Here is a 25,699-nt window from a genome sequence, read left to right as displayed (position 1 = left end):
CACAAGGTACAGGGGACAACTAAAGGCGCTCCGCTGGGGAGGAAAACAGGCTCAAGGCACAGGGGAAAACTAAGGACGCTCCGCTGAGAAGGAAAAGGCACAAAAACAAGGCAAAAAGGCAAGGTAACCGGATCAAGGACTCGAGGACTGTGGAACGCTTCCATGCACAAACGTGACACTTCGGCAACGGAGGGGAGAAGTCTGATGGCTTTTATTGCGTGAGTTGATTGGTGGCAGGTGGCGATAATCATGTGCGGGGACCGGTAATTAGTGGGCAGCAGGAAGGGCAAGTGACCTGAGGTGAGAGGGGAATTAGGATTTCAAAATAAAACAGGAAACATGACTACAAAAATAAAAGCATGAACCGCTACGCCGGTGGCGGCGTGACAGTACCCTCCCCTCAACGGCTGGCTCTTGACGGCCTAGGCAGGTCAGGATGTTCATGGTAGAAGTCATCAATTAGAGAGGGATCGACGATGAACCGGGAGGGGACCCATTGTCTCTCCTCCGGGCCGTATCCCTCCCAGTCAACTAAGTCCTGTCTTCCCCGATTACGAACGTCCAAAAGTTTTCTGACCTTGTAAACGGGGCCGCCATCAATCATCTCGGGGGGAGGTGGATCGGGTTAGGAGGGCACAAGTGGGCTTTCGTGGACCGGTTTTACTTGGCTGACGTGGAAGGTAGGATGTACTCTGAGGGATCTTGGCAGGCGGAGTCGTAAGGCAGCAGGACCTAGGGTCTTGGTGACAGGAAAAGGCCCCACAAATCGCGGGGCCAGATTTGGACATGGTACCTTAAGTCGTAGGTGTTTAGCAGAAAGCCACACACGTTGGCCTGGGCGGTATTCGGGCGCCGGTCTCCTTCTCCGGTCAGCGGCCCTCTTTACCCGGTCTCCCTGGCGTTGAAGCGCCATCCGGGCCGCCGACCAGACTTTGTGGCACCGACGGACCATGGTCTGGACCGAGGGAACCGTCGCCTGCTCTTCCAGTTCGGCGAAGAAAGGGGGGTCGTAGCCATGGACACACTTGAGTGTGGTGAGACCTGTGGCAGACGTGGGCAAAGAGTTATGAGCGAGCTCGACCCATACCAGGTAGGTGCTCCAGGAAGTCGGGTTCTGTGAGACGAGGCATCGGAGTCCGGTTTCAAGTTGTTGATTCAGCCTCTCGGCCTGGCCATTGGCTTCAGGATGGTACCCTGAAGTCAAGTTGGCCTTGGCCCCCAGGGCTTTGCAGAATTGGGTCCAGAATCGGGAGACTAACTGTGGTCCACGGTCGGAAACGATGTGTAGGGGGAATCCATAAAACCTGAATATGTGGTTGATCATGATGTCTGCGGTAGTTTTGGCGGAAGGAAGCTTGGACAGTGGAATGAAACGAACCATCTTGGAAAAACGGTCAACAACGGTGAGGATTGTGGTTTTACCATGCGATGGTGGTAGTCCGGTTACAAAGTCCAGGGATATTTGTGCCCATGGTCTGGATGGGATCGGTAGCGGTTGGAGAAGGCCCATCCGGGACTGATTTGAGGTCTTGTTTCGGGTACAAACAGGACAGGCAGCGACGTATTCTTTTATGGTGTTTTCCAACGCCGGCCACCAGAATCTCCGGGCAACAGCAAACATGGTCCTGCGGACTCCAGGATGACATGACAGTCGTGACGTGTGAGCCCAGTGTATTACCTGGGGTCGTAGGTCCTCAGGCACGAAGAGCCGACGTGGAGGGAATGTCGTGGGAGGAGTGATGTTTCGAAGAGCCTCTTTGACATCATCCTCAATTTTCCATCTCATAGCTCCTATCACGCTGTCTCGGGGCAAAATCGTCTCAGGCTCGGTCTCAGACGGTTCGGATTCGTAGATTCTTGACAAGGCATCAGCCTTGACGTTTCGGCTGCCTGGCCTGTAGGTCAGCGAGAACGAAAATCGGTTAAAAAACAAAGACTATCTGGCCTGTCAAGGGTTGAGTCTTTTGGCATGGCGTAGGTATTCCAGGTTTCGGTGGTCGGTCCAGATTACAAAGGGGTGTTCAGCTCCTTCCAGCCAATGCCTCCATTCCTCGAGGGCCACCTTGACTGCTAGCAGCTCTCGATCTCCAACAGAATAATTGCGTTCTGCCTTAGATAGTTTCCGTGAGAGGAAGGCGCAGGGATGCGTTTTCCCGTCCTCCTGGCAGCGCTGGGACAATACTGCCCCAATCCCAATGCTCGAGGCGTCCATCTCGACCACAAACTGGCGTTTGGGGTCAGGAACTTTGAGGATTGGGGCGTTGGTGAATCGAAGTTTCAAGTCCTTGAATGCTTTTTCGGCTTAATGTAGCCGCGAGGGGGCACAAGCCAGTGTCTTCTTGTGCCTGTCCCAAGCCCGGATAAATACAGAGGGTTGTGTCAGGAAGGGCATCCGACGTAAAACTTTGGCCAAAACAAACATGCGAATCAAATATATGACTTATATACCGGATCGGTCGGGGCCCGGGTTAACAACGACCGATATCGGTGCTGTTGACCTACAGGGTACCGGTGGAAATTGGACTACTGTTGGTCGAAGGAGAGGAGGAAGGTGTGTTCGTAGGAAGAAAGAGAAGAGGAACACCACTAGTCTAGGACTTAGAGTAGGGACTTTGAATGTTGGGAGTATGAGAATGCTGGTTGACATGATGCAGAGGAGGAAGGTGGACATACTGTGTGTTCAGGAGACCAGGTGGAAAGGGAGCAATGCTAGAAGTTTAGGAGATGGTTTCAAATTTTTTTATCATGGGTTAAATAGGAAGAAAAATGGAGTAGGAATTATCGTGAAGGAGGAGTTTGTTAAGAACGTCCTGGAGGTAAAAAGAGTGTCAGATAGGGTCATGAGCCTGAAGTTAGGAATCGAAGGTGTGATGATCAACGTTGTTAGTGGGTATGCACCACAGGTAGGATGTGAGCTGGAGTAGAAGGAGAACTTTTGGTTGGAACTTGATGAAATGATGCAGAGCATCCCTAGAAGTGAGAGAGTTGTCATTGGTGCAGACTTCAATGGACATGTTGGTGCAGGAAACAGAGAAGATGAGGAGGTGATGGGCAGGTTTGGTATCCAGGAGAGGAACGCAGAAGGACAGCTGGTGGTTGATTTTGCAAAAAGGATGGAAATGGCTGTTGTGAATACTTTCTTCCAGAAGAGGCAGGAACATAGGGTGACCTACAAGAGTGGAGGTAGAAGTACAAAGGTAGACTACATCTTGTGTAGACGGTGTAATTTGAAGGAGATCAGCGACTGCAAAGTAGTGGTGGGTGAGAGTGTAGCCAGACAGCATAATATGGTTGTGTGTAGGATGACTCTGGTGGTGAGGAAGACAAAGAGGCCAAGGGCAGAGCCAAGGACGAAATGGTGGAAGCTGAAAAAGGAAGAGTGTTGTATGACTTTCAGAAAGGAGTTGATAAAGGCTCTGTGTGGTGAGGATGTGCTCCCAGATGACTGGACAACTACAGCAAATTGGATCAGGCAGACAGGTAGGACAGTCCTTGGTGTGTCATCTGGAAGGAAAGGAGATAAAGAGACTTGGTGGTGGAATGAGGAGGTGCAGAAGTGGATACAGAGAAAGAGGTTGGCTAAGAAGAAGTGGGACACTGAGAAGACTGAAGAAAGTAGAAAGGAGTACAGGGAAATACAGCGTAAGATGAAAGTAGAAGTGGCAAAGGCCAAACAAGGGGCTTACGATGACTTGTATGCTAGGTTGGACAGTAAGGAGGGAGAGACTGATCTATACAGGTTGGCAAGGCAAAGAGATAGAGATGGGAAGGACGTGCAGCAGGTTAGGGTAATAAAGGATAGGGATGGAAGAGTGTTGACAGATGCCAGCGGTGTGATGGGAAGATGGAAAGAATACTTTGAAGAGTTGATGAATGAGGAAAATGAGAGAGAACGAAGAGTAGAAGGGGCGACTGTTGTGGACCAGGAAGTAGCAAAGATTAGTATGGATGAAGTGAGAAGGGCATTGAAGAGGATGAAGAGTGGAAAGGCACTCGGTCCTGATGATATACCTGTGGAGGTATGGAAGTGTCTCGGCGAGGTAGCAGTAGAATTTCTCACTGGGTTGTTCAACAGGATCTTAGATAGTAGGGGTGTTAAAAAAAATCGATTCGGCGATATATCGCGATACTACATCGCGCGATTCTCGAATCGATTCAATAATCGGCAGAATCGATTTTTTTTTTGATTTTTTTTTTTTTTTTTTTTTTTTTTTTTTTAGGATTCACACCTTGAGCATGGAAGAATGTTATATGAACGGCACATTAAGCCTTAATATTTTTATTTTAATGCTGTTCAAATGTGAAACAGATTGCAAACTGTTTGTGTACAGTGGCTCACGGTTATAAGCCTCAAGTTTTAGATAAATATATTCATACAAATCTTACAGTGTACATGTACAAATTTACTGATAGTATTTTCTAAATTTGAATGGAAAAAAATCGCAACAATCGACTTATAAATTCGTATCGGGATTAATCGGTATCGAATCGTGACCATTCGTATCGGGATTAATCGGTATCGAATCGAATCGTGACCTGTGAATCGTGATACGAATCGAATCGTCAGGTACTAGGCAATTCACACCCCTATTAGATAGTGAGAAAATGCCTGAGGAATGGAGGAGAAGTGTGCTGGTGCCCATTTTTAAGAACAAGGGAGACTTGCAGAATTGTGGCAACTACAGAGGAATAACGCTGATGAGTCACACAACGAAACTATGGGGAAGAGTAGTGGAAACTAGACTGAGGGCAGATGTGAACATTTGTGAGCAGCAGTATGGTTTCATGCCAAAAAAAAAAATAAAATAAAAAAAAAAAAGTACGACAGATGCAGTATTTGCTTTGAGGATGTTGATTAAAAAGTACAGAGAAGGTCAGAAGGAGCTGCATTGTGTCCTTGTTGACCTGGAGAAAGCTTATGACAGGGTGCCCAGAGAGGAACTGTGGTTTTGTATGAGGAAGTCTGGAGTGGCGGAGAAGTATGTTCAAGTGGTGCAGGACATGTATGAGGACTGTAAGACAGTGGTGAGGTGTGCTGTAGGTGTGATGGAGGAGTTCAAGGTGGAGGTGGGACTACATCAGGGATCAGCTCTGAGCCCCTTCTTGTTCGCAATGGTAATGGACAGGATGACAGATGAGGTTAGACAGGAATCCCCATGGACTATGATGTTTGCAGATGACATAGTGATCTGTAGTGAGAGCAGGGACCAGGTGGAGGAGAAGCTAGAAGCGTGGAGGTTTGCCCTGGAAAGGAGGGGAATGAAGCCGTAGCAAGACAGAGTATCTGTGTGTGAATGAGAGGGACCCAAGTGGAAGAGTGAGGTTATAGGGAGAAGAAACCAAGAAGGGAGGAGTTAAGTATTTAGGGTCAACAGTCCAGAGCAATGGAGAGTGTGGAATAGAAGTGAAGAAGCGTGTGCAGGCAGGCTGGAACGGGTGGAGAAAAGTGTCAGGTGTGATGTGTGATAGAAGAGTTTCAGATAAAATGAAAGGAAAGGTTTATAAAACTGTGGTGAGACCAGCAATGTTGTTTGGTCTGGAGACAGTGCCACTGAGAAAAAGACAGGAGGCAGAGCTGGAGCTGGCAGAGATGATGATGCTGAGATTCTCTTTGGGAGTGACCAGATTGGATAGGATCAGGAATGATTACATCAGAGGGACAGCACATGTTAGAAGCTTTGGAGATAAAGTCAGAGAGGCTAGACTTAGATGGTTTGGACATGTCCAGAGGAGAGATAGTGGCTAAATTGGAAGAAGGATGCTGAGTTTTCAAATGCCAGGCAGAAGATCGAGAGGAAGACCAAAGAGGAGGTTTATGGATGTAGTTAAAGAGGACATGAAGGTAGTTGGTGTGAGAGCAGAGGATGCAGAGGACAGAGTTAGATGGAGGCAACTGATTCGCTGTGGCGACCCCTGAAGGGAAAAGCCGAAAGAAGAAGAAGAAGAAGAAGAATGCTTTTTCGGCTTCCGGGGTCCAGATGAAGAGAACTTGTGGGGAGGTCAAGGCGTGTAGTGGAGCGGCAATGGTGCTGAAGTTCCGAATGAAGCGACGGTAGAAGTTGGCGAATCCGAGGAACTGTTGAACCTTTTTCCTAGAGTCCGGCGTGGGCCGTTCTCCTACGGCGCAGACTTTGTCAGAGTCCATCTCCACCCTCCCGGGTGAAACCACAAATCCCAGGAAGGAGATGGTGTTCACGTGGAACAGGCTCTTCTCAGCATTCACGTACAGTTGATGATCCAGTAGGTGTTGCAGGACTCGGCTTACGTGGTCTCGATGGCTCATTAGGTCAGGAGTCCAAGTAAACGTACACGAGTGATCAATAAAGTCCTTTAGGACCTCGTTAATCATGGCCTGGAATACTGCTGGTGCATTGGTGAGTCCGAAAGGCATAACGAGGTACTCGTAATGTCCCCGGGGGGTGTTGAATCCTGTCTTCCATTCATCCCCATCGCAGATTCGGATGAGGTGATAGGCGTTTCGGAGGTCGAGTTTTGTGAATATTTTGGCTTGTTGCAACTGGTCGAAAACCGAGGACATCAATGGCAGTGGGTATCGATTTTTAACTGTGATGTCATTCAGGGGGCTGTAGTCTATGCATGGGCGCAGGGATCCATCCTTCTTGCTCACAAAGAAGAATCCTGCCCCTGCAGGAGAAGAAGACGGTCGGATGAGTCCGGCTTTCAAGGAGTCGTCGATGTAATTGTTCATGGCCTGGCGTTCGGGTCCTGAGACCGAATACAACCTCCCCTTGGGGATGGTCGATCCTGGGATCAGGTCAATAGGGCAGTCATATGGTTGATGCGGCGGAAGAGTCATGGCCTTGGTTTTGCTGAATACTTCCCGCAGGTGGTGGTAGCAGGATGGAACTGTGTGCAGGTTCGGGTACTCCTCTTGGGCGGACGAGGCGAGGGATACCTGGTTAACTTTGGCTGTGGGGGCCCTGTGTGCTGGTTGTTCCAAAACGTGAGTTCCAGTCGATTCTGGGGTTGTGTTGACACAGCCAAGGGTGTCCCAGAACCAAGGTGGGTGACAAAGCTTGGAAGACGTGAAATCGGAGAGTCTCGAGGTGTTGTCCGATTCGTAACTCCAGAGGTTCGGTGATGTGGGTGACGCTGAATAGTTCCTTGCCATTAAGTGCTCTGGCCTGGATGATCAGGGGAAGGGGTTCGGTGGTGGCTCGTAACTGTCTTATGAGTTCCCAGTCCATGAGGCTCTCGTCGGAGCCAGAGTCGATGAGGGCTGGCAGACCTGTGGTGATGGCATGGTGGGTTATCTGGATTTGCGTGAGTCTTTGGGCCTTAGCGGGTCGGGGTGACGGAACTCATCGGTGAGCCTCTCTTTGTGGTGCAGGTTCCCACCAGGTGACCAAGTTCACCACAGTAGTAGCAGCGGCCCTCTCGGTGGCGACGCTGTCGCTCCTCGGGAGTTAGCTGAGCCCGTCCAAGCTGCATGGGTTCTTCCCCGGCGTTACCCACCTCCCTTGGCGCCGGTCGGGGTGGCAAGATGTGCTGTGGCTTTCCTGCTACCAGAGGCTGTGGGCGGGAGGCGGTTTCCTCCCTTCTATGGAGTCCGCTGATCTTGGTCAGTTCTCTGTGTCGATGATCCGTGCGGATCGCGAGGGAGATCAGAGCATCCAAGTCAGTTGGCAGTTCCACGGGAATCAGGAGTTCCTGGATGGCGGGTGAGAGTCCTTTCAAAAAATGATCCTGCAGCGCTGTGGAGTTCCAGCCACAGTTGGCTGCTAAGGTGCGAAAGTCGATAGCATAGTCACTGACGGGCTCTTTGCCTTGTTGAAGCCGGCTCAATGCTTGTGCCTTCTCTCGGTCATTGCTGTCAGGATCGAACACTTGGCGCAAGGCGGCTTGAAAATCATGTACCTTCTGGCAGACCGAGGAGCCCCTGGCCCATTCCGCAGTTGCCCAGGTTTTGGCCCGCCCAGTCAGGTGGGACACCATGAAGGCTACCCGGGACCGGGCTTTGGAAAATGCCTGTGGTGAAAGTTCAAAATGAATGTCACACTCCGTGAGGAAAGTCTGACATCGTCCAGGTTCACCGGAGTATCGTTCTGGGGAGGCCAGTCTCAATCCTACCCCGACTGACGTGGTCGGGACGGAGAGTTCGGGCTGAGGTAGCTGTCCGGTGGTGGATGGAGCCCGGCGCCGCATGTAGCTCACCAGCTCATGGACCTGGCTCGACAGTTCCCCCAGCTGCGACACCATGGCTTGCTGAATCCTTTCCTGGTTCTCAAGCCGGACCTCCTGGCTCTGAAGCGTAGCCTCGACCTTTCCTGCTGGGTCCATGCTGGCCGAAGTGTACTGACACGACGTGGATAGGTAGGACTCAGACGGAGGATGAAGGTCGGCCACCAAGGCAACAGATTTATTGGTTGACAGCAGCTGTCTCCTCTCAACCAGAGAGGAGAAAGGGGAATCAAAAAGTGGAGAACAAAAAACGCTCCACTGGGGAGGACTGCGGACAGGCCAGCCTCCACTCGAAAAGACGAAGTCAAGCCAGCCGCCCCAACGATTTTTAATACTGTGGATTACGGTAACATGCCGACATGCCGCTGCGTTTGCCACCTTCAAAATAAAAGCTGCTCAACACCTGGTTTTTAGGGTTTAAAATAAAGAATCATTAACAAATAATAATGGCTTGTTATCCCAGGACCAGACCAGTTCTAGGGACACTACACCACCCCAGGTATCCAACTCAAGTACTTTGAACAAATTCTTATGTTGCATTTCAAAAAACTCATTTGAAAATTGATTTTCAGACATTAATCCCAGATTTAAAAAAAAAATCATTACAAATTCATGGTTTGTTATCCCAGGACCAGACCAGTTCTAAGGGACACTACACCGCCCCAGGTATCCAACCAAAGTACTTTAAACAAAATCTGATGTTGCATTTCAAAATAAAGCTCATTTTAAAAATTGATTTGCAGACATTAATCCCTGATTTAAAAAAAAAACATTCCAAATTCATGGTTTGTTATCCCAGGACCGGACCAGTTCTAAGGGACACTACACCACCCCAGGTATCCAACCAAAGAGCTTTAAACAAAATCTGATGTTGCATTTCAAAATAAAACTCATTTGAAAATGGACGTTTTGACTATTATTGCTGATTTTAAAAAAATCAGTAAAAATTAATGATTTGTTATCCCAGGACCAGACCAATCCTAAGGGACACTACACCACCCCAGGTATCCAACCAAAGTACTTTAAACAAAATCTGATGCTGCATTTCAAAATAAAACAAATTTGAAAATTTACATTTTGACGATTATTGCTAATTTTTTTTTAAAAATCAGTAAAAATTCATGGTTTGTTATCCTAGGACCAGACCAGTTCTATATACATCAACTGATATTTGTTTTCATTATGTTGTAGTATTTGATATCTCCACACACTGCGGCATGTGTTCAATGAACAAACCGCCTGGAACAGGTCCTTCTGTAACACATTGGGTGAGTTTTACTTTGCAAGATCACATTATGTATTTGAATATAATTTTTCCATTTAGGACTTCTGTATATTAGTGGTACATTGGTTTGCGAAGTCCATAGAAGTTAGATTTGTTCGGGTTTTGGAAAATACATTTTGTAGTGAGTAATTAAAAAAAAAAACATGTTATCGAGTTGTCCTTGTTAAAATTTCCCCAATACGTATTGTTGCATTAAAGTGTTTTGTAATAATTTGTGTTTCAATTTTTCCTCTAATTAGATCCAATGTAACAGCTGCGGAAGGTGGTATCATGTGCAGTGCCTAGAAATTACATCACATGAATTGAAAAATGTCCGAAAACGAGACTCGTTTTGCCCTTTATGCCAAATGTGAATGGGCTTTTTGCACAAATCCACTACTTCCTGAACTCAACACCAGTCCTTCATTTCCTGTCTTTCATGAGTGGACAATCTGATTAATCCAAGTGTGCCTGATCTCAGTAACTACAACAACATTGGCCAGACACACCTGGATTAATCAGTTTGTCCACTCATGAAAGACAGGAAACAAAAACGTGGTATTCAGTTCAGGAAGTAGTCGAGCTGTGCAAAGAGCCTATTAGTGTTATCATGACACCAAAATTTTTTGTTGGTACCTCAATAAAAATCTAAAACATCAGCAAAAGCAACATTAAAACTGACAAAAGAACTTCGTGTATATATATATGTTTATACTGGATATGCTTTCACATTGAATGCCATATTGTTGAATTACTGTATTTGATGTCGTCCGTTTAAATATTGGTCATACAGTGGCACTCCGATTACTCAAAAACTTTACTTGAGTGTGCGTACGTGTCGCCGCTCTTCTCAATTCCAATCCCATGATGATAATAATAATAATAATAATAATAATAATAATAGTGTCCCTTCGAACAAGGAACGCTGTAAAATCACTCCAACAGTATGTGTCAAAATGTCTACATTTTGAACAAGACAATTGGCTTGAGTACAAAACTGATTTTATTAAAATTTCAATCTAAACAAAACAAACGTGTACACGTACTGTTATTGTACCTTTCGCAATGTCTGTTTAATATTGCATGTGTGAATATTTTAGGTAGGAATGGATAAACCGAGGCTTTCCGAAACAATGAACCACTTTCGAGACGATTTCGCCTGGCTGCGCTAAAGCGAAGCACTGCTTCGAGGCATTTGACACACTGCAAGACCTCCATCTGCTGGTCAAACCTGCGCACATGGAATGTTTAGAATCACTGTTTACAAACCTTCATTACTTACGATCATGGAGTCGGCATTTCACAAGTTCTATCAAGTTTCAGTAGATGTCTATCTTTTTTTAACTGTGGGATTGTGTCCTTTTAAAGTGTTATTTACACAAGTAAAGTTGGACTCACGTTTGTGTATTGTTTTTGTCTTTGTTAGAGTAGGGCCTACTCTAACAATAGAGTAGACATGAACATATTTATACTTTGGAAGATAATAAAATAAAGAATTTGAAAAAAAAAACAAAGAAATGATAAAAGTCTAACTCATGGGTTGAGGAACGACCTCGCGATCTGCAGCTTCAGCTTTGACTGCCGTTTGCAGGAAAATTCCGGCTGACCAGCGATATACTAATACACATCACTGACGTCAGGAGCTCCATGGCTCATCATGTAGAGCAGCTGTCTCTCAAGCTGAAGGTCGTGAGTTCGTATTTTGACCATTGTTATTATTATTATTTAATTATTTATTTTACGGCGGCACGGTGGAAGACTGGTTAGGACGTCCGCCTCCCAGTTCTGAGGACTCTGGTTGGAGTCCAGTCTCCGACCTTCCTGGGTGGAGTTTGCATGTTCTCGAGCCTGCGTGGGTCTTCTCCGGGTACTCCGGTCTCCTCCCACATTCCAAAGACATGCATGGCAGGTTAATTGGGTGCTCCGAATTGTCCCTAGGTGTGCTTGTGGGCAGTTGTTCGTCTCTGCCCTGCAATTGGCTGGCAACCAGTCCAGGGTGTCCCCCGCCTACTACCCAAAGCCAGTTGAGATAGGCTCCAGCACCCCCCGCAACCCTTGTGAGGAATAAGCGGTCAAGAAAATGGATGGATGGATGGATAGCTCTTCCAAGTGCAAATATTACTCTGAAATTGTCTATTTGGTCACATGTAAATAGAGTCAAATTTACTCGACAGAATATCATGTGTCAGTGCTGTTGTGAACAGGGATATTGTTTTTTGTTTTATATGGGATACGTATTTCCATAATCCGAGAATGGAGAAAATATTTGAGCCGAATGATCATTACCTTTCTTAATTTTTGTATCAAGTAAGTGGGGCTTTAATTACTGCAGGTAGGTTTGTCAAACACCGGATTCACCTTTCCCGTTAAACAGCGTGAAGTCGCTGACACGTTTGTGACGTTCGAGGCTATGGAGTTAAATTGGGGCCAAAAATTTTGTACTTGAAAAAATAAAACTTGAAACAGAAAATTGTTGTGTTGATCTTGAATTTCACAAAATATAAAAAGGTATTCAAAATAAAAATAAGCATGTGAAAAGTTTTTTCGTGTCAAAATTAATTTTGATTCACTTCGGTCCTGCCTTTGAATAAATTATTTATTTTCATTTTTTGCTTCCATATATATTTTGACATTTGAGGTCTTATTTTTTTTAGTTGCATGTTTTTTTCTTTTCAGATTCAGATCTTATTTTTTTGGGTTTCAACACATTTTTTCAGTTTCAAAACTTTTTTTTTCACTTTCAAATCGTTTTTCACTTTCAGATCTTTTTTTTTCAGTTTCAAGTCTCTTTTTTTCACTTTCAGACTTTTGGCCCGAATGTTACGTGGGGGCGTGGTGACAACTGAGCGGGGTGTGGAATCATGAGTGACAGCTGCACAAAAGCGCTTTGGAAACACCCCCCACTGACAGTGCCTTCAGGGAACGTAGGAATTAAGAGAACTCTTAACTCAACATATATACCCCATATTCGTGTGATTGGCAGAATATGAATTAATGCCAGTGACAAAATTCCACTTCAAAGTCTGTTTTAGACAGTACTGAGCACCAATTACGGTCTAGCAGCAATAGGTTGTGCCAGGTTTGCCGTACAACAGCGACGTTTAAGCGTCTAATATGTCCGATGTCGATGTCGGCATTGTGAATGCATCGTATTCTCCCGCTGGCTTCCGGCCGGTTGCTGTCAGGACAACCGAATGCACGGGTGAGACATGCTAAACAAGTGTTGCAAAATCATAAACAGTAAGGGGCTGTTTTTGTGACAACATATTTTTTGCCGTGACGCATTATAAATGGGGGACTTTGTCAAAGCTGAGCTAACGTTAGCATGAAGTATCGGCCACAAGCAAGCACTGCGTTTGTAAACAACTGAGGTAAAGCTAGCCACCTTTTGTTTTTACGCGGTCAACTCAGCCGCACTTCATTTTTTTCTGTTTGCCCTTTTGTAGGATTTACGTTAGTGTGCTCGAAGAGACGCTTTCACGGAGAACGACGTCCGCTTTTCAAAATGAAGGATCGGTTTTCAAAAATAAAATCCAATTCAAACGCAGTTTAAAAGATGTTTGTTTTTATTATTATTATTGTCAGTTTAAAATATGTTTCACTATAACACAGTACCAATTCACATTTCACTGGGAATGCACTCTTCTGGGGTGATATTGAGCAATAACATTGATATGTACAATATTAAGTTAATTTAAAATGAAGGAAAGGTTGAAATGGAGAAGGGGTGTGTGTCATTGAGCAGACATTTCACTATGAGCCAGTACTAATTTGGGGCCAATAGGTCACATAACCTAGAAGCCATGAAGCAAAAATGCTAATATTTATAAAAGGTGTGCATCATCTATCAGACATGCCACTATGATGCAGCATTGTTTTGGGGTGTCAATAGGTCACATGATCTGGTCCGCACGGTGTCCGGGCTCTCCCTCAAGAGCTCGGCTATCAGGGAGGGACTCAGAGTTGAGCCGCTGCTCCTCCGCATCGAGAGGAGATGTTTGAGGTGTCTCAGCCATCTGTCTCCGATGCCAACTGGACGCCTCCCTGGAGAGGTGTTCCGGGCACGTCCCAACGGCGGGAGGCCACGGGGATGACTCAGGACACACTGAAGACACTATATCTCTCAGCTGGCCTGGGAACACCTTGGGATCCCGCCTGAGAAGCTTGATGAAGTGGCAGGGGAGAGAGAAGTCTGGGCTTCACTGTTAAAGCTGGTGCGATAAGTGGTAGAATATGGATGGATGGATGGATGGATGGATGGATGGATGGATGGATAGGTTTTTGGGAAATGTTCACACTCACTATTAACTCTAGCAAACTGTTTTGAGTGCACTATTAAGAGATGTAGTAACGAATACTGCAAATAGCATCCAGGTAGGGCTGGACGATTATGTAAAAAAATTATACCTATGATTACTATGATAAATATCGAAATCTCAATTATTAAAATGATTATTCAGTAATTTTATTGCATTGATAAATGACACACCTCTTATTTTTTTCATTTTAGACCTCCACTTATTTTTTTTATTTTTTTTTAATGTAAATATTAGCTTTTGAGCTCAATAGAGCTCCAGACCATGTGACCTATTGACACCCCAAAACAATACTGCATCATAGTGGCATGTCTGATAGATGATGCACACCTTTCTATAAATATTAGCATTTTTGCTTAATGGCTTCTCGGTCATGTGACCTATTGGCCCCAAATTAGTACTGGCTCATAGTAAAAATTCTGCTCAATGACACACACCTCTTTTTTTCTCTCAATTTCAACCTTTCCTTCATTTTAAATTAACTTAATATTGTACATATCAATGTTATAGGTCGCTTGCACATGTCGTCACTTCCGCCACGGATTTGTTGTTGTCGCATCCTGGGTGGTCTCCACCTCCACGTAGTGATTTGTTCAAACACGTATCACGTTTGTTGTCTGCGGTTAAAATGGCACATTGTTGCTGCATTATTGGCTATTCGAACAAAGCCAAGGGAGAAAATGGTCGGTCTTTCTTTTCCGAATTCCGAAAATAATTAGGAACCAGGGCCTGGAGACAGGAGTGCGGACTCCGGAGGGAAGTCGTTACTTTGGGCTCGTGTGTGCAGCGATCACTTTGTGAGCGGTAAGCTTGTTTACCTTTATTTAATGCATGAGGATTAATCACGTTTCGACCGCCCATATATGAGCAAGTTGCTTATTTTTTGGATTCATGAGCAAGCAAGTTCGGTAGTACAAGCTGGCTAGCGGACGTTAGCCGAAAGCTAACATCGAACATTTTCACCCAAAGTAGTGCCAGTGCAAAGTGTTTACTGCTGAAATTGGATGGATTAGTCTTGGGCTCTTAATGCCGATAACATGTTTTTTGGTGGCAAAATGTAAACTTGGAAAAAAAAGAGACAGAAGGGGGTGATGCAAGAAAACAGACCCCCGGTAGCCTACACATCATGCTAAAGTACCTATTCACGGCCACCCTACTGCGGCAAAATAACCAGTCTTTCCATATTTTATTTGTTTATATATTAACAGGTCGCCCTGCGCCCGTTTTTCTGTCCAATCATCCCGACTGGGCTCGAACATTAAAGTTGGGTCCCAAGTTACAACATCTATGTCTCAGCCCAGTCGGTGCCAAGATATGAACGTGCACAGGAGAGACAAGCAAAGAAGAGACGACTCGAAGTGACAGAGAGTTTGTTGCAGTTATGCAGCCAGATGGCTCCAGTAACCTGTACCCTCAAGTACTGCTGACATCATTGACTCTGGTATGCCACTCAGAATTCATTACATGATATATTGTATACATGAATGAATGTATGTGTTTATGTTTGTGTGTGTACACGCACTTTATATTTTAGAGACATTTGGAAGTGGTTATGGAAATAAGTATTTGCCTGTAGCAATGTTCATACATTAAAAAATGCAACAAAATGTGTAAATTTCTTTTACACTGACAAAAAAAGGCTAGTTACAGGAACAGTACTATATTAAACCTATTACTGGTACCATATTTTTTTTGTGATTTTTTTTTTTTTTTTACATTTTTATTTCTTTAGGGATCTCATGCCAAACCGACTTGATTGCCAATGACATGATGGAAACGAAGGCGAGCATCAAAGCATTGGAGGAGGACAACATGCGACTGTTTGTTTGGAGCTAATAAAGGCAGCGATTATACAAATTCTATTGTTGGGTTTGTTTACAAAGCTATACATAATACAAATGACAGGATTTGACTCAATGTGCAAGATTGTCCCTCTTAAAATAATGGCATAAATCTATTATTTCTAAAAACACAAAAAATGAAGTGAATAATGATTAGATGTATTTTCACGGATAAAATTGAACTGTTAATTAATATAGTTTATTTTAGCACAGGTGCCTACTATCCTGAGATATTTACATAAAAAAAAAATATATATATATATATATATATATATATATATATTCATTCCTTACTGCTTATCCTCACGAGGGTTGATAATTTGTGTCAAAATATTAGGCCATTATTTTAAGAGTATGACGGTATGATGTAATGTTGATGGGGTACGCAATGACTTTCATTATGCTATGTACAGAGGAAAAAGTTGCTCTCTTTTAAATTTGTTTAATGTAAGACAAGTACCAGTACTGTGTTACAGACTTTTCCCAATAATCCTTGTTTCACACTTGTCACAAAACCACTGTCCTTTTGCCAGTCTAGATTGGCACACTTCAAGTGATATCATTTGATTTTACAATCTGCTGCAGCACAATAAACTACTTTACTCCGCGTCTTTGAAGGACATGAGCAAGTGGTAGGTGACAGTGGCTGAGCAGGAACACTGGAAGTCCACTGCTGATCTAGTAAATGCTGTCCCCAGCAGTTCAGGTAAGGAGGGCTTTTTGGAAAAAAAAACAAACTCTGGCTTTTCCAGCTGGCGATCTGGGTGGACTCGCTCAATGTAAATATCACACTTTGTCCACATCACAAAGTCACAGAAGTCCCGTCCAGTTAAACTCCTCTGTGCCTGAATCTGAAAATATTACAAACATTGTAATGAAAATATGAAACATAGAATTAAATAAGAAACTACAAAAAGTAAAGCCATACATACCTGGTAATAATATTGGTGTTGTCATGACAAGTGATGGGAATTGTTGCCATCCGGCACCAGACAGAAATTGGGTGTTGTGACAGCCTCCTTAACCGTGAGATCATAAGAAAAGCTGTCAGTATGCTCAGTAGTTACCATGAACACGTTTTATTGTACTGGAAACTGAAACTAAAAATACGTCCTCTGAGAGTGGTTAACCTTAACCATTTAGAATAAGTTGATTAAGTAGCATGTAACTAGTGAAAGGGTAACATTAAATTTAATTAAGCCACGGGGAGGCTGTACATACAGTTACTTTTTATTCTTATACTGTACGCTCTGCCATATTTGCCTGTTATAAAATTGTTAGAAAAACCACATCAGGTAAACCCAGCTGTGCATGTAAACACAATGATAACAGGAAGCCTGAGAACAAATCAACATTTTTGTGTGCAGAATTACCAACACCATGTGGTTTACTTACGTGCAACAGTTTCTTCTGATGCGATGTTAAAGTTTACACTCTGTATCCACCCGCTTACGAAATAATTGTAAGCCTCCAGGGATTTGTTGGCGTGTTATGGAGCATGTTGTCAACACGAGGTAGTGAAAGATGTCCAGAGATGTCACATTTGGCCAGCAAGCTTTCTCCGTCAAAAAAAAAATCACCTTGGTCAGGACGTAATTAGGATCAATCCCGCCACACAGAGACACCTTCTGCCTGTATCGTTGTTTTTGATCTTCCGGTAAATCGTGAATATACTGCGAAAATGACATCAGGTTGATAAGCTCAACCGTGTAACTCGCGAGTGTACCTCGTGAACCGGCGGACCACCCAATATGGCGCCCGAAGAAAAAACTCCCATGATGCATTACGATGTGCAAGCGACCTATACGATGCGTTCACAATGCCGACATCGACATCGGACATATTAGATGCTTAAACGTCGCTGTTATACGGCAAACCTGGCACAACCTATTGCTGCTAGACCGTAATTGGTGCTCAGTACTGTCTAAAACAGACTTTGAAGTGGAATTTTGTCACTGGCATTAATTCATATGCTGCCAATCACACGAATATGGGGTATATATGTTGAGTTAAGAGTTCTCTTAATTCCTATGTTCCCTGAAGGCACTGTCACTGCGGGGTGTTTCCAAAGCGCTTTTGTGCAGCTGTCACTCATGATTCCACGCCCCGCTCAGTTGTCACCACGCCCCCACGTAACAATCGGGCCAAAAGTCTGAAAGTGAAAAAAAGAGACTTGAAACTGAAAAAAAAGATCTGAAAGTGAAAAACGATTTGAAAGTGAAAAAAAAAGTTTTGAAACTGAAAAAATGTGTTGAAACCCAAAAAAATAAGATCTGAATCTGAAAAGAAAAAAACATGCAACTAAAAAAAATAAGACCTCAAATGTCAAAATATAGATGGAAGCAAAAAATGAAAATAAATAATTTATTCAAAGGCAGGACCGAAGTGAATCAAAATTAATTTTGACACGAAAAAACTTTTCACATGCTTATTTTTATTTTGAATACCTTTTTATATTTTGTGAAATTCAAGATCAACACAACAATTTTCAGTTTCAAGTTTTATTTTTTCCAAGTACAAAACTTTTGGCCCCAATTTAACTCCATATTCGAGGCCTCGTTTGCGTTTGCAGTGGTCACGTAATTTTCGGCATGTCCGAAGCAGTGGTCGGACCACTGCTTCGACACGCCTCCGCTTCATTTGCTCGAATCAGATTCGAGCAGGAAGTCTCGAGAACATCTCTAATTTTAGGACCTCTGTTGTTGCCGTAGTTAGTGATCCAACATGGCCGATCGTCTGCGCATGTGGGTCACGGAGCGTGCAGGTTTCACCGATCACGACTTGAACAGGATCATATCTGGTTCCGACAGCGACCATTCTCGATTGCAGCAGAAGACTTCTTGCCAATTTGTGTACTGAACCGACTGAATCCTCGACCCATTACACATTACTACTTTATTGGACAAAAACGAAACTCATCAAATGTTTGTGTTCGGGTAAACTCGTCTCTGCGCTTTGAAGTTAGCTTAGTTTCGCTCGCTAGCCGCTAACAAAGAGACGCGTTTGATATACAAAGTGTTGAGATTCTCCTGTGAACATGTGCGCAAGAGGGACTGCAACGTACGCGGAGGAACTTTGTGGAACAAAAGAGGAAAACGAACGTCGTCGTCAAATTCTGGACGCAGCCAGACCTTCCAAGCAGCGACGTGCTATTCTAAGCAGAGCAGGTTTGTACACAAGTAGTGATGCACGATATGGAAAATTTCAACCGATAACCGATAATTTCCTGCTATGTATGGTCGATACCGATAACCTATGGAATCACAGGAGTGCCAAAATTAATAGGAAATGCACACGCAATCCATAAAAGAAACATCATCAATAAAAAGAGACATTTAAGAAAGCAGTTATATAAAGACATTCAATAAAAGGGAATATTTACTAATGCAGACATACGACATTCAATAAAAGAACATTTACAAATACAGACATACAAAGGCATTCCATAAACCCAAACAGTCATTTTTATTAATTTTGGCACTCCTGTGACTCTATAGAGTCATAGGAGTGCCAAGATTAATAGGAAATACAAACACAATCCTTAAAAGAGAACTTTTACAAAAGCAGACATACAAAGGCATTCGATAAAACCGAACATTTAATTTCATTAATTTTGGCACCCCTGTGACTCTATAGAGTCATAGGAGTGCCACAATTAATAGGAAATATTAACACAATCCTTAAAAAGGAACATTTACAAAAGCAGACATACGAAGGCATTTGATAAATGAGAACATTTACAAAAGCAGTCATATAAAGACAATCCCTAAAAGAGAACATTAACAAAAGCTTTCCCCATTTGGCTTTTGCTTATTTGAATGCGTGCATGTCAATGGCTGTCTGAAGTGGTTTTTGGAAAATAAGTCCCGCCCCTAATCTGGGCGGATCATTTGTTTTTACGAATGCGTGCTTGTCAGTGCTGTCTGAAGTGGGTTTTGTAAAATAAGTGCCACTCCTAATCTGTCCAGCCTGACTAGTTGATACCCGATCATACGATTCCCCATGGTTGCTCAGCGCGTGACCGGAAGGAGCGTCACAGTTTGTGCTTTAGAAACATATCCCACAATCCCACGCGGCTGGCCATATTGGGGTGTCAAGACGCGATTGGTGACCCCTGGTGGGGACTGTTTTTTTGTTGTTGTTTTTTTTAGGGCACGAGGAGCAACCGCTGCGAGGTCCCTAATGTTCCGGAAGGAATTCTCTTTATTAGGGCCCGAGCAGCGGCGGTGCCGCTGCGAGGCCCTATTGTTTTTGTAGGAATTCTTCTTCTTATTATTCTTCTTCTTCTCCGCAAACAATCGCATTTTTGAGACACTAAACGTGAACGAAAACTCACCAAACTTTACACGCACATCAGGCCTGGCGAAAAATTTGATATTTTAAAGTCGCCATACATGATAACAGAAAAATAATTTTTGACATACTATATGACGGCGGCGGGGCATCAAATTTAGAGTTTCAAAACTCTTCCTAAACGTAGCATTGCCGGTTGTACGTTTAACCTTGAGCTACGAAAATTGGTACACAAATGTAATAGACTATGATCTACAAAATAGTCTGTTGGTGCCATATGCTAAACCCAACAGGAAGTCCGCCAGAGGCGGGGCATCAAATTTTGTGTTTCAAAATTCTTACTTAATGAAGCATTCCCGGCTGTACGTTTCACCTAGAGTTACCAAAATTTGAAGACATATGTAACAGCCCTCAAGGTCCAAAAAACTCTTTTTGAAGCATATGCTAAACCTAACAGGAAGTCCACCATTTTGATTTACTTTGGAACATGTTTCCATTTTTTTGGCCATTTCATAGGGGTCTTATTTTAACGAACTCCTCCGACAGAGTTTATCTGATTCATCTTAAGATGTTGAAGATGAAAAGTTATTGAAAGCTTTTTATTTCGCCGCACGCTGTTGTCGTGGCATGCGCTTGTTTGCAAAGGAAAAAAAATCTTCTTAATGAAGAATTCCCAGTTGTACGAAGCAGCTAGAGCTACGAAAATTTGTAGACATATGTAACAGCCCACGATGTACAAAAAAAGTCTCTTGCTGCTCTGTGCGAAACCCAACAGGAAGTCCCGCAGGGGCCGGGCATCACATTTTGAGCTAAAAAAACTCCTCTTTAACGAAGCATTCCTGGTTGTACGTTTCACCTAGCGCTCTGATAATTTGGAGGCATACATAAGAGCCCACGATGTACAAAAAAGTCTCTTGGAACTATATGCTAAACCAAACAGGAAGTCCGGCATTTTGATTTACGTCGGGATTTGTAGCCATTTTTTGTGGCCTTTTTTAGGGGTCACATTTTAACGAACTCCTAAGAAATCGACTGTCTTCCAACTTGGTGTGTTTCATCTTAAGATGTTTAAGATGCAAAATTATCGAAAGTTTTTTTTATTTTGTCGCAAGCCGTTGCCATAGCGATGCATTATTTGCCAAGTAAAATGCTGCTTTTATTTTTTTTGTCTAAACGAGCGAAAACTCATGAAACTTTACACACAAATCAGACTTGTCATAAACATGAATATTTTAGAGATTTCTTGTGCAATTTGCAATAAATGGCTCAATAGCGCCCCCTAGACATTTTTATGAAGCTTTTGGAAATGTATGATTCAGCTAGATTTGTAAAAATTGGGATACCTATCAGCCTAAGACTGACAAAAAAGTTTCTAAAGCCATATGCTAAACCAAACAGGAAGTCTGCCATTTTGATTTACTTTGCTATTTGTAGCCATTTTTTGGGGCATTTTATAGGACTCATGTTTTCTACAAAACTTATTAGATTGTCTTCATTCTTTGGCGTGTTTCATCTTAAGATGTTTAAGATGAAAAGTTATTGACATTTTTTGTCACGCCTTTGCGCTAGCGATGCATTGTTTGCAAAGAAAAATGCTTTTCTAAACATGAGCGAAAACTCAAAACTTTGCACACAGATCAGACCTCTCAAGAACATGAATATTTTAGAGATTTGTTGTGCAATTTGTAATAAATGGCTCAATAGCGCCCTCTAGACATTTTTATGAAGTATTTCCGATTATATGATTCAGCTAGATGTGTGAATATTTGGAGGCACACGTATCAGCCTAATACCTACAAAAATTATTCTATAGCCATGTGCCAAACCATTTTGATTTTATTTTGTTAATTGTGCATCATTTTTGGCCTTTCCATGAAACTTTGCAAGCACAAAGCATGGTAAAAACATTTACAATTTAGACTGTTTCCTATGAAACAGTACCCCAACATGCCAGTACCCCGACGTGCAAGTACCCCAACGTGGCCCAGGTTGCGAGGGCCCTTTATTTTTTTTTTATCTTTCATTTAACTTTTATTTACGTTACTACAAGTCAAGACACTCCGTCTATTTGCCGATAGCGTGACGTCACTCACGGCGTGACTCGACAGCACGCAGTCCTTTCATTTTTTTATTTTTATTTTTTTTTAAGCATTGATAGGTACGTGCTGTCGAGTCAAATAGAGGGAGTCGTGTTATAGCAGCAAATAAAAGTAATAATAATAATGTCAAGACGCGATTGGTGGGGACTGGTTTTGTTTTTTGTTTTAGCCTTCATTCTACTTATTTATTATTATTATTATTATTATTTATTATTATTATTTATTATTATTATTATTATTTATTATTAATTTATTTTTGCTACTACAAGACACGCCCTCTATTTGCCGTTATCATGACGTCACTCACGGCGTGACTCGACAGCACGTACCTATCAATGCTTAAAAAAAAATAAAAATAAAAAAATGAATGGACTGCGTGCTGTCGAGTCACGCCGTGAGTGACGTCACGCTACCGGCAAATAGACGGAGTGTCTTGACTTGTAGTAACGTAAATAAAAGTCAAATGAAAGATTAAAAAAACAAAACAAACTAGAGCTGCGAGCAGCTATAAAGGGCCCTCGCAGCCCGGGCCACGTTGGAGTCCTTGCACGTTGGGGTACTTGCACGTTAGGGTACTGGCACGTTGGGGTACTGGCATATTGGAAGCAAAATTTCTTTGAAAATGGCATAATAAACGTTTACATGTAGAATATTTTTTTTGCCAGTGTGTGTCAAGCTCAACGGGTTTTGGTGATTGTTAAGACCTGCAAAAATCAGCGTCCTTTTTTATTTTTAGGCAATGAGTTGCCCTGATTGGTATTTTTTTGTAAAAGTGTATATACACATCATCGCTCGTTGTACTCATTGCACAATGTTACTTTTATTGTCCAAAGGGGCAATCAAAAATGAATAAAACAAAATGGAAACGTACATACGTTTGGATCGGTGTGAAGCCAGTGAACAATTTGAGTGGTGGAAACTAAAAGAATATTCATAAATGACTTAGTTATCACACTTAGAATGAGTGTAAATTTTTTGTACAAAATACCGTATGTGGGGTATTTTTTATTTTTTATATAAGCCTCAAGGGCTAGGTGGCGCTGTATTTATAACTGAATGTTGTCATAGAGATACCTTCAGGCCTTGATTATAAGCATACATGTCAAGTGTGGGATTTTTTTTGGAGCATGTACCGTGGAGTTATTAAGCATATCCTTCATTCACGATATTGCTTTTAATGTCCATAGAGGCTATCAAAAATAAATAAAAATATATATATGTTTGGATAAGTCTGATGCCAGTGAACATTTTGAGTGGTGGAAACGAAAAGAATATTCATAAATGACTTCGTTATCACACTTAGAATGAGTTTACATTTTTTGTACAAAATACCGTATGTGGGGTATTTTTTTTTCATGCCTCAAGGGCTAGGTGGCGCTGCATATATAACTGAATGTTGTCATAGAGATAACTTCAGGCCTTGACGATAAACATACATGTCAAGTTTGGGATTTTTTGGAGCGTGTACCGGGGAGTTATCAAGCATATCCTTTTTCATTGCGAAACACAAATTTTGATGCCCCGCCCTCATCATATAGTATTTCGAAAAGTCAAAATTTTTCCCCCTGTCGTTGGTTCAGGTCTTGACATGGTCCAGGCCAAGTCTTACCTCAGTCGGATAAAACGTGTAGGAGAGGTGGGCAAAAGTCTGCCCCCTGTGAATGTGCAAAAATCATCAAAAATGGGACATTCAAAAATTTGTAGCTCACTTCCTGTTCATTTTAGCATATGGGTACAAGAGACTTTTTTTTGTAGGTCTTGGGCTCCCTCATACACCTAAAAATATTCGTCGTTTTAGCTTAAACGTACAACCGGGGCTGCTTCGTTAAAAATTTCGAGGGGGCGCTATTGAGTCATTTTTGTAAAAATAGCACAATCAACAATAAAATATTGCTCATTTTACCAGGCCAGATGTGTGTGCCAAGTTTCAGGAGTTTCTGTGCATGTTTAGACCCTCAAAACTGGCGTTGTTTTCTTGGCGAACAGCGCTTAGCCACGCCCACAGCAATTCGCGAAAACTCACAAACTTCATGTTGTGACATCATGAAGGCTGAAACCCTCATCTGAGCAAATATGAGGTAGGTCTCGTTAACGTGTTTGGAGAAAAACGTAGAAGAAAATTCTTAAGAAAAAAAATTGCCACTAGGTGGCGCTATCAGTTAGATGAAATGTAAGTTAGTAGATGTCTTTAGAGCTGGACTCTCATCAAATGTGTGAAATTTTGAGAAGATAGGATCATCTCGGTCAAGTTAATGCAGCTTTTATTGTCACGAAAAATCTTCAGACTTTGCGTCACCGTAGCGGCCACGCCCTTTGGCGAAAAGTTACAATATTCGGTGTGGGGCATCATCAACATCTTAAGGCTTTTCTGACCAATTTTCAACTGGATCCCTTCAACGAGCTCAGCACAGTAGCTAAAAACGTAAAGTATGACATTTATTGTAACCACTAGGTGGCGCTATATGTATAACTGAATTTTGTCATATAGATGTTTTCAGGCCGTGACTATTACGTTGCCTAAGAAGTTTGAGATTTTTTGGAGCTTGTACATGGGAGTTATTCAGCATTTGCTCTTTCTGGACAAATGAAATTTTAAAGGCAATATTTGATGCCCCGCCCCCGTCATATAGTATTTCGAAAAGGCAAGACTTTTTGCCCAGCTGTTCTCTTAGGTCTTGAGATGATAAATGCCAAGTTTGAAGTCAATGGGATGAAAAATGTTTGCATAGGGGGAAAAAGCATGACCACAGTGAATGTGCCAAAATAGGCCAAAATTGGACATTAAAAAATTCATAGCTCACTTCCTGTACATTTTAGCTACATGGTCCCAATAGACTTTTTTTTTTTTTGTGCGTCTCGGGGTGCTACACGTGCCTGCCAATTTTCGTTGCTCTAGCTCAAACGTGCCGGGCTTGGTTTTTATTTTTTCTATGCTAGGGGGCGCTATAGAGTCGCGTTGTTATAACGACTTCATAATATCAAATTTTTCGCCGGACCTGAGGAGTGTGCAAAGTTCGGTGAGTTTTCGTGAATATTTAGGTACCCAAAATCGCGATTGTTTGCGGAGAATAAAGAATAATAATAATAACTAGAGCTGCGAGCAGCTATAAAGGGCCCTCGCAGCCCGGGCCACGTTGGAGTCCTTGCACGTTGGGGTACTTGCACGTTAGGGTACTGGCACGTTGGGGTACTGGCATATTGGAAGCAAAATTTCTTTGAAAATGGCATAATAAACGTTTACATGTAGAATATTTTTTTTTGCCAGTGTGTGTCAAGCTCAACGGGTTTTGGTGATTGTTAAGACCTGCAAAAATCAGCGTCCTTTTTTATTTTTAGGCAATGAGTTGCCCTGATTGGTATTTTTTGTAAAAGTGTATATATACATCATCGCTCGTTGTACTCATTGCACAATGTTACTTTTATTGTCCAAAGGGGCAATCAAAAATGAATAAAACAAAATGGAAACGTACATACGTTTGGATCGGTGTGAAGCCAGTGAACAATTTGAGTGGTGGAAACTAAAAGAATATTCAGAAATGACTTAGTCATCACACTTAGAATGAGTTTACATTTTTTTGTACAAAATACCGTATGTGGGTTTTTTTTTTTTTATATAAGCCTCAAGGGCTAGGTGGCGCTGTATTTATAACTGAATGTTGTCTTCGAGATACCTTCAGGCCTTGA

The 25,699-nt window shown here is 42.7% G+C and overlaps 2 long non-coding RNA genes across 2 annotated transcripts; one reads left to right on the top strand and one right to left on the bottom strand.

Moving 5' to 3' along the window:
* The first annotated feature begins 14,301 nt into the window (after window positions 1-14,301).
* On the top strand, window positions 14,302-15,639 carry LOC144004481 (uncharacterized). The gene is made up of 3 exons (XR_013279390.1): window positions 14,302-14,586; window positions 14,991-15,223; window positions 15,515-15,639. It is a non-coding gene; the product is annotated as an uncharacterized LOC144004481 (long non-coding RNA).
* Window positions 15,512-17,781, bottom strand: LOC144004482 (uncharacterized). Its single transcript, XR_013279391.1, has 3 exons — window positions 17,019-17,781; window positions 16,556-16,642; window positions 15,512-16,474 (listed from the first exon to the last, which is right to left on the bottom strand). It is a non-coding gene; the product is annotated as an uncharacterized LOC144004482 (long non-coding RNA).
* Between the last annotated feature and the right edge of the window lie 7,918 nt (window positions 17,782-25,699).

Source organism: Festucalex cinctus, chromosome 17, assembly GCF_051991245.1.
Source record: "Festucalex cinctus isolate MCC-2025b chromosome 17, RoL_Fcin_1.0, whole genome shotgun sequence".
NCBI classification, from domain to species: Eukaryota; Metazoa; Chordata; class Actinopteri; order Syngnathiformes; family Syngnathidae; genus Festucalex; species Festucalex cinctus.
Note: the sequence above shows the minus strand (reverse complement) of the source record. Positions and strands in the feature narration are given on the sequence as shown.